This window comes from Lathamus discolor, chromosome 3, assembly GCF_037157495.1.
Source record: "Lathamus discolor isolate bLatDis1 chromosome 3, bLatDis1.hap1, whole genome shotgun sequence".
Classification (NCBI taxonomy): Eukaryota; Metazoa; Chordata; class Aves; order Psittaciformes; family Psittacidae; genus Lathamus; species Lathamus discolor.
Genome location: NC_088886.1, coordinates 150,311,110 through 150,317,945, shown reverse-complemented (window position 1 = coordinate 150,317,945; position 6,836 = coordinate 150,311,110). Strand labels below are relative to the sequence as shown.

General features: G+C 45.7%; 1 long non-coding RNA gene across 1 annotated transcript; it reads right to left on the bottom strand.

Moving 5' to 3' along the window:
- Positions 1–2,668: 2,668 nt before the first annotated feature.
- On the bottom strand, positions 2,669–5,183 carry LOC136011335 (uncharacterized). The gene is made up of 4 exons (XR_010611339.1): positions 5,120–5,183; positions 4,258–4,411; positions 3,461–3,685; positions 2,669–2,683 (listed from the first exon to the last, which is right to left on the bottom strand). It is a non-coding gene; the product is annotated as an uncharacterized LOC136011335 (long non-coding RNA).
- Between the last annotated feature and the right edge of the window lie 1,653 nt (positions 5,184–6,836).

The window sequence follows — 6,836 nt, the reverse complement described above, 5'->3', positions numbered from 1 at the left end:
ACCTGGTGTGACCCCTCTCCTTCCCCATGCAGGAGCGTGTCTGTGCTGAGGGATGCTCTGGGCATCCATCCAGGGAATATCACCTTTCAGACACGTTTAACGCTCCCAGCAATTGCCGGTACACAAGGCCCTGGTGCTGCACAGGAATCTGTCCTCATCCACCAAGGCCACCTGCACAGCAGGGAACAAGGGGCAGTTCCTATCACAGGTCTCCTTCCTGTCACCAGAGCTCCCTTGGCTGAGGCATAAGCCCCAAAATCACATCTGCACCAACTGGAGGAGGAGGAGGCAAGGAACGGCTGAGGTTGGGAGGTGTTTTCAAAAATAAGAGGCAAGGTGTTCCAGTATAAACATATTTCATCATAAAGGTGCCCAAAATTTGCTGTTCCACACAGGAATTTTTAAAAATTTCATTCTATTAGTTGTTTAATTCAGCATCCCAACCTTCTGCTGCAAAATGACCTTTTCTCTGCTTAAAAATGCCTAAAAAGGGAGAAAAAGAGATGGAAGAAGGGAGATTGAGCTGAGCTCTTAGGCAGAAGCTCTTCCCTGTGAGGGTGCTGAGGCGCTGGCACAGGGTGCCCAGAGAAGCTGTGGCTGCCCCATCCCTGGCAGTGCTCAAGGCCAGGTTGGACCCAGGGGCTTGGAGCAAGCTGCTCCAGTGGAAGGGGTCCCTGCCCGTGGCAGGGGTTGGAGCTGGAGGAGCTTTAAGGTCCCTTCCAACCCAAACCAGGCTGGGGTTCTATGATTGTTTCTATGAAAAACAGGTAAATAAAAAGCTTAAATAGCATAAACCCCAAATCCATGTAGATATACTGGTTTATAACATCTTTGGGTGTTTGGCTGCTTTGGCGGTTTCATTGCTGAAGTCAATACAGTTGCATTCCCATGCACCAGCTCAGAAGTAGGCTCAGGAACATTTTATGTCGGGAGCAGTTGTAGCCCGAAAGGTCCCTGCTGATGGCTGCAGAACTGAGGGAAAAAACTGGCTCAAAAAATATTTGCACATATTTTAATAGCTGCCAATTTTCATAACGTTGCAGTGCGTGTGACTGGGGCTGGAGCTCTTCTGAAAGCCTGAGCCTTCACAAGCTGTGATTAGAAGAAACCAGCGGTTAAATGAGAATCAGAGCTCTCCTTCAGATAAGCAAGAAAATCACTGGTCCCTATGGCTGCGAAAAGTCTTCAAAATCTGTTCCAGCCACAACATGCAGACAAAAACCTCACACAACCTCATGATTTTGTTATCAACTTCAATTATTTCTTCTATAAATTATTGTTGGCAGCTTTTTCCCCTTAATTTTGGTCAGGATTTTTGGTTTGTTTGCAGTCTGCACGTATTCAAATTTAAAGTAAAAATAATAAGAATCAGGCCAAAGACAGCAGTTGCTCAGTAAGGAAGTTTGTCCCCAAGAACCAGAAGCAAGGGATTTACATCCTTTTCTGTATACAAGGCTTGCTCTCTGCTACTTGTCTTGGGGCACTCACTGTCGGTGGGGAGAGGGCTCTCTCCAGAGGGAGATTCACAGCACCATCAGAAGGAGGAACCTCTGCCTAAAGCTGGTTCTCTCCTTCTCCCTGCAGACTGCACAAGTGGCATCAAGGAGAAGCTGAAATCATGACTCTAATTGCTACTTCCCCAAGTCCCAGCTGAAGGGACCATACCTCATTACCTGGCACAAATTACCAGGATTAAATAACCCAATCTGGGGGTCAAGATGTTGCTGTGCAGCTTAAGTAAAAAAGGCACAGCCCAGACACCAAGGACTGAGTTGGAACTGAGTAATGCAGCTGATCTGAAATAATCAATAGGTGGAAAGAAATCAGACAAATTAATTCTTCAGGCAATTTTAGAGGTTCGCTGCATAGCTGGGTTGACAACTCAGCTGGTGGAACACCTCTCCTATGAGGAAAAGCTGAGAGAGTAGGGGTTCTTCAATCTGGAAAAGAGAAGACTCTGGGACTCTTTATTGTGGCCTTTCAGTACTTGAAAGGGGCCTGTGAGAAAGATGGGGAGAGACTTTTTAGCAGGGCCTGCTGTGACAGGACAAGGGGTGATGGTTTTAAACTGAAAGAGGGAGACTCAGGTTGGATGTGAGGAAGAAATTCCATACAATGAGGGTGGTAAAACACTGGCATGGGTTGCCCAGAGAGATGGTGGGTGCACCATCCCTAGAGACTCTCAAGGCCAGGCTGGATGCAGTTCTGGACAACCTGATCTATTTGAAGATGTCCCTGGTCATTGCATGGGGGTTGGATGAGATGAGCTTTGAAGGTCCCTTCTAACTCAAACTATTCTATTATTCAGTTATTCCAATAACAGAATTAAAACGCCTTTCCTTTTTTATCCCTTCATCTCCATCTTTATCAACTCAAAAGATCCACAGATGATCTGAGTCTGCAAGACCCTGGTGACAAGAGCGCTCGGAGCGAGCTCTGCCATCCCTGGTGCTCACCAACAGCAGGGTGGGTTGGGAGGATGTCGGGGGAGATGCCTGGAAGACATTGCCTTCTGGCTCACCTCCAGTCATCCACTAAAGGCATCAGTCCTGGTAAAGTTCATGCCATGAGCACTGAGATGTGTTGTGAAGCGCAGGGGAAAAACATGGGAAATGTTACATCTGCAGGGAAGGGGATTAATAAATGTTTAAGGAGACGACTGCCTTCACGGTCCCGCTCTTCCCTGTAAAATGGAGATCTTGTTTAGACTTCTGTCATCGAGTTTGCTGTCTCCAAATCTGAGTTGTCTCAACGCATTTGTGGGGTCCTGTGTGATCTTTGCGTGTTTACACGTCCTGCGTCAGGGCCACATCGCTTTGTGATTTACCTTGAATCCTTTCCAACCCTCTTTCCCTGCTCCTCTACAGCCAGCACAGAAAACATTTTCAGCAGGAGCCTTTATTTTCCATTCAGTTTACGCTGAGCCAGCCTGATGACCCCATTCAAAATGCAAATGGAAGAGTATTTCTGGAAACGCCTTTCGCGGCTTTTACCTCTTCCCGATGCATTTGAGTTGGTCTCCTCATCGTTAGGCGAAGAGCAAGGCATTTATGAGAAAACTTTAAAAGCATGATCTGAACCCAGGAGAGCTCATCAGATGGACCTGTGCATCCCCAAGAAGCCGCATTGCACAGAGCTGTCATACAGGCTCACTCAGAGGACTTGCAACAAGCCCACGCCACCAACCAGCACCGAGTTATCCTACAACTCATTTGTTAATTTTTCAGCCACAGAATGGCTTATAAGCAGCAGCACTGATCTAAGACCAGCCCCTCGCCAACTTTTCCCTGTATTGTGAATATCTCAATTTAAAACATAAAAATAACCCCAATGGTTACCCTTATAGACAGCTAGTAATAGGTGCAGGCTTGGGAGTGGAGCTGTGAATGGCCCGGAGCATTTTCTTGTAAGTCAGGAGTTTAAACACTGTCTATGTTGGAAGTAAGCAAAAGTTATTTACCTGCTGATAGCTGTGTGAATGGAGCTGGTAGTTCAAGTCCTGCTTACAAGAGTCCAGGTGATAAAAACCGCTGTGAGAAGTGATGGTGTTTCCACCCCTGGCCACCAGCTTCAGCAGAGAGGTCAGAAATGGGGAGCTCACATTTGATCCCCAGCATCTGCTCTCCTAAGGAGCTATCCCAGCCAAATCACTCATCTTCTAGAGCAAGGAGACCACCTGTGCAACCTAGGAAAATGAGATAGGTTTAATTTCTGAATTCACTAAAACAATAAAAACCAGAGAACACACGTTATTTAAATTTGCCCAAAAGGTACAAGTGGTGCCACCAGTGATTCGAGGTTACACATCACTGCTGCTCCTAGAGCCAACCTCTGCAGCCCACCTCCAGCTAAGACATGGAGGTCCCTCTCCACCCTGATCTTATAGACGTGTCTTTGAGGCTTTAGAACTTTGTGACCCCCTTCATTTATTACATGTGGAAAGCAACATCTTTGACCTGAGTGCAAAGATAAAGTGATACTTGGAGCAAGTTATATCCGATAGACACAATAGCCGAAGAATCTGCAACCACCAATTGGAACTATTTAATACTCACAGAAGGAAAAAGCCACACGCAGAAAAGTGAGATTAGTCAGGCAGTCAACTGCCAAACACTTAAGTTTAAGAGTTGAGAAACTATAATTTTAATTATTACTGCCTTTTATGTTCATGTAATACAGGAACTCAGAAAGAAATGGCACATTTCAACTAAAGCACAATTATTTATTGACTATTAGAGCTGGTCAAACAGTGCCTACTTTCCAGTTCCCTTCTCTGTTTACTTCACTGGTGAATGGCACATCAGAAATAGGAGTAACTCAGCTGCGATGTGTCCAATGTTTCTGATACATGCTACATGCCATTTCCTTTTCTTTATGGAGTTTCCTTTCTTAAAGCTGTCTCCTTGTATCTCTGCAATGATAGAGAAAGACATTAAATATTACGCATCTCTCTTCTAGTTACTGTGTGATTTGTGACTTTGTTTCCCTCTTTGCCAACCGCATAAGGAAAATTCACCCCAGTCTTTCATTTGTCCATCAGGCTGAGCTCCTGAGCCATCATAAACTTCCCATAACTGCCACTACTCTTTTCCGAGTCAGGTTTTACCATTCACAAACAGCACATGAACCAATTTAAGCTTTTAGCAGGGGGTCAGCTTTGAGCCAAAGCAAAACAACCAGGTGAGTTCTAGAAAGACATTTCTCCATAGGAGTACATACAAACCACGCTGGTTGCCCTTTATCACCTTCCTTGGTGAATCTTCCCTCTCTCCAGTCAAAAAATCTATTTCAGATTTTCTTTCTGAGCACATAAAAGAGTAACTTGGAAATTTAGCAGCAAAACTAACTGAAACAAGACTGTGTCCAAACCAAAAGAACTTATTCCTTAGCAGCAGCACAAGAATCACAGAATCCCAAGGGTTGGAAGGGACCTCAAAAGATCATCTAGTCCAACCCCCCTGCAAGAGCAGGGTAACCTTGCTCCCCATATTTTAAAGCCACAAACTACAACTTAATTTTGGTGACAAACACATATTCGTTTCCACTAAAATGCTACGTGTTGCCTGTGAACTAATGAAAGGAACAAGAATAACAGTAACGATTTCCTCCTTTTCCATACATGATCTCTTGCATTCAGAAACCTCACTGCTAACAGCAGAATCTGCGTTGCACCACTCCCATACTTCAGCATGTTTGCCTCTAATTAAGGACTTGTTAACCCTAATAAAGGCAGATTCCAGTTCCCAGTCCTAGTCAATCAGGGCAACGAGCAGGTTCCACCCCTCTGCTCAGAAAGCAGCACATCAGTGTTGGTATAAAAACTTCAGACCTGGCAGCTCTAAAAGACAGGCCAAGGGGAATGGCTTGAACCTGCCAGAGGGGAGACTGAGATGAGCTCTTAGGCAGAAGCTCTTCCCTGTGAGGGTGCTGAGGCGCTGGCACAGGGTGCCCAGAGAAGCTGTGGCTGCCCCATCCCTGGCAGTGCTCAAGGCCAGGTTGGACACAGGGGCTTGGAGCAAGCTGCTCCAGTGGAAGGGGTCCCTGCCCGTGGCAGGGGTTGGAGCTGGATGAGTTTTAAGGTCCCTTCCAACCCAAACCATTCTGTGATTCACAAAGATTACCCGTAAGAACTCCTGTCTTAATAATAAAGTTCCAAAGGAAATGTTGCTTGGGTGAAAAACTTGTGGTTTTAAATGTATGGTTTTTGAAGGTCACACTGGAATTCCACCCCATGTTTCCTTATTTTGGGATAATTAGATTTTTTCCTTATGTCACTCTTTGTTTCACGCATATTCCTTTGTTACGTGGTTATTTGCTAGACAGTTTGGCAGTCAGCCCCTGGAAAGCCACCCCAGCCAGCAGACTCCATCCTGCACCCCACCTCTTTGTGCCTCCTTCAAGAGCTGAGTTACACGACCTTCATCATAAATTCAAGTTTTACTCTGTAGGGAAGACATTTATGAAACTATAGAGCTATGTTGGGTTAAATGACAGAATATAACTTCCAGTGACTCACATAATCTCAGCCAAACTTGTCCTAATTACGAAGCAGGTAGTTCTATTTGCTTGAGAGTTGACAGCTGTATTATAAAGCCAGAAATGCAACTTTCCGCAGTCACTGCAAACCGTTATCCCCTTCTCTCCCAGAGAAACTTAGGAAGCCACAAAACAAGTGGAACGTATGCACGTTCCTAAGGCCCAAAAGGGGTTTTTCTCCAACACAATCACAGGTCCATTGTGTACCGGGTAGCAAGAACGTGCAAGGGGATCTCAATGCTGTAGAAGCCTCTAAAGGCATCCAGAAGGAAAGCAGCACTTTACCAGGATGATTGGCAAGGGGCAGGTTATCTTCAAGCTGTTGCAGAGGACTAGGACATAATTAGATGTCAGGCACAATTCAGCAGCTGCCACCAGCTCCCCTTCCCACTCCAGCCCGAGCTGGGCTCCTGAGTGGGGATCCTTAAGAGCATCACACTGGAACAGGTTGGGAAATCCTTTGCCTGTAGGCACTAATTTCAACCTGCTCTCACCAATCCTGTGTCCTGGGGTAGGCATCAGAATTTAGGGCAAGGGGGAAAGAAATAAGTAAATAGAACGTGGGGGAGAGAGTAAGAGAGAGAGGCATATAGAATATATATTGAGGTTTGGGATTCACAAAGGGGGAGATGAGGAGACTACACCCCAAGACTACCCCCAGCTGCTTTTAAAAGTGCAGCAATGCTCATCAATACCGTTTTGCGTTCTCCATGTTCCAGTTCACCGAGAAGCCTGTTTCCATGTGCAGAGGATGCTCTGAGAGGTGATGAGTTTGCAGGGAATGCATTTCTTAGAGGAAG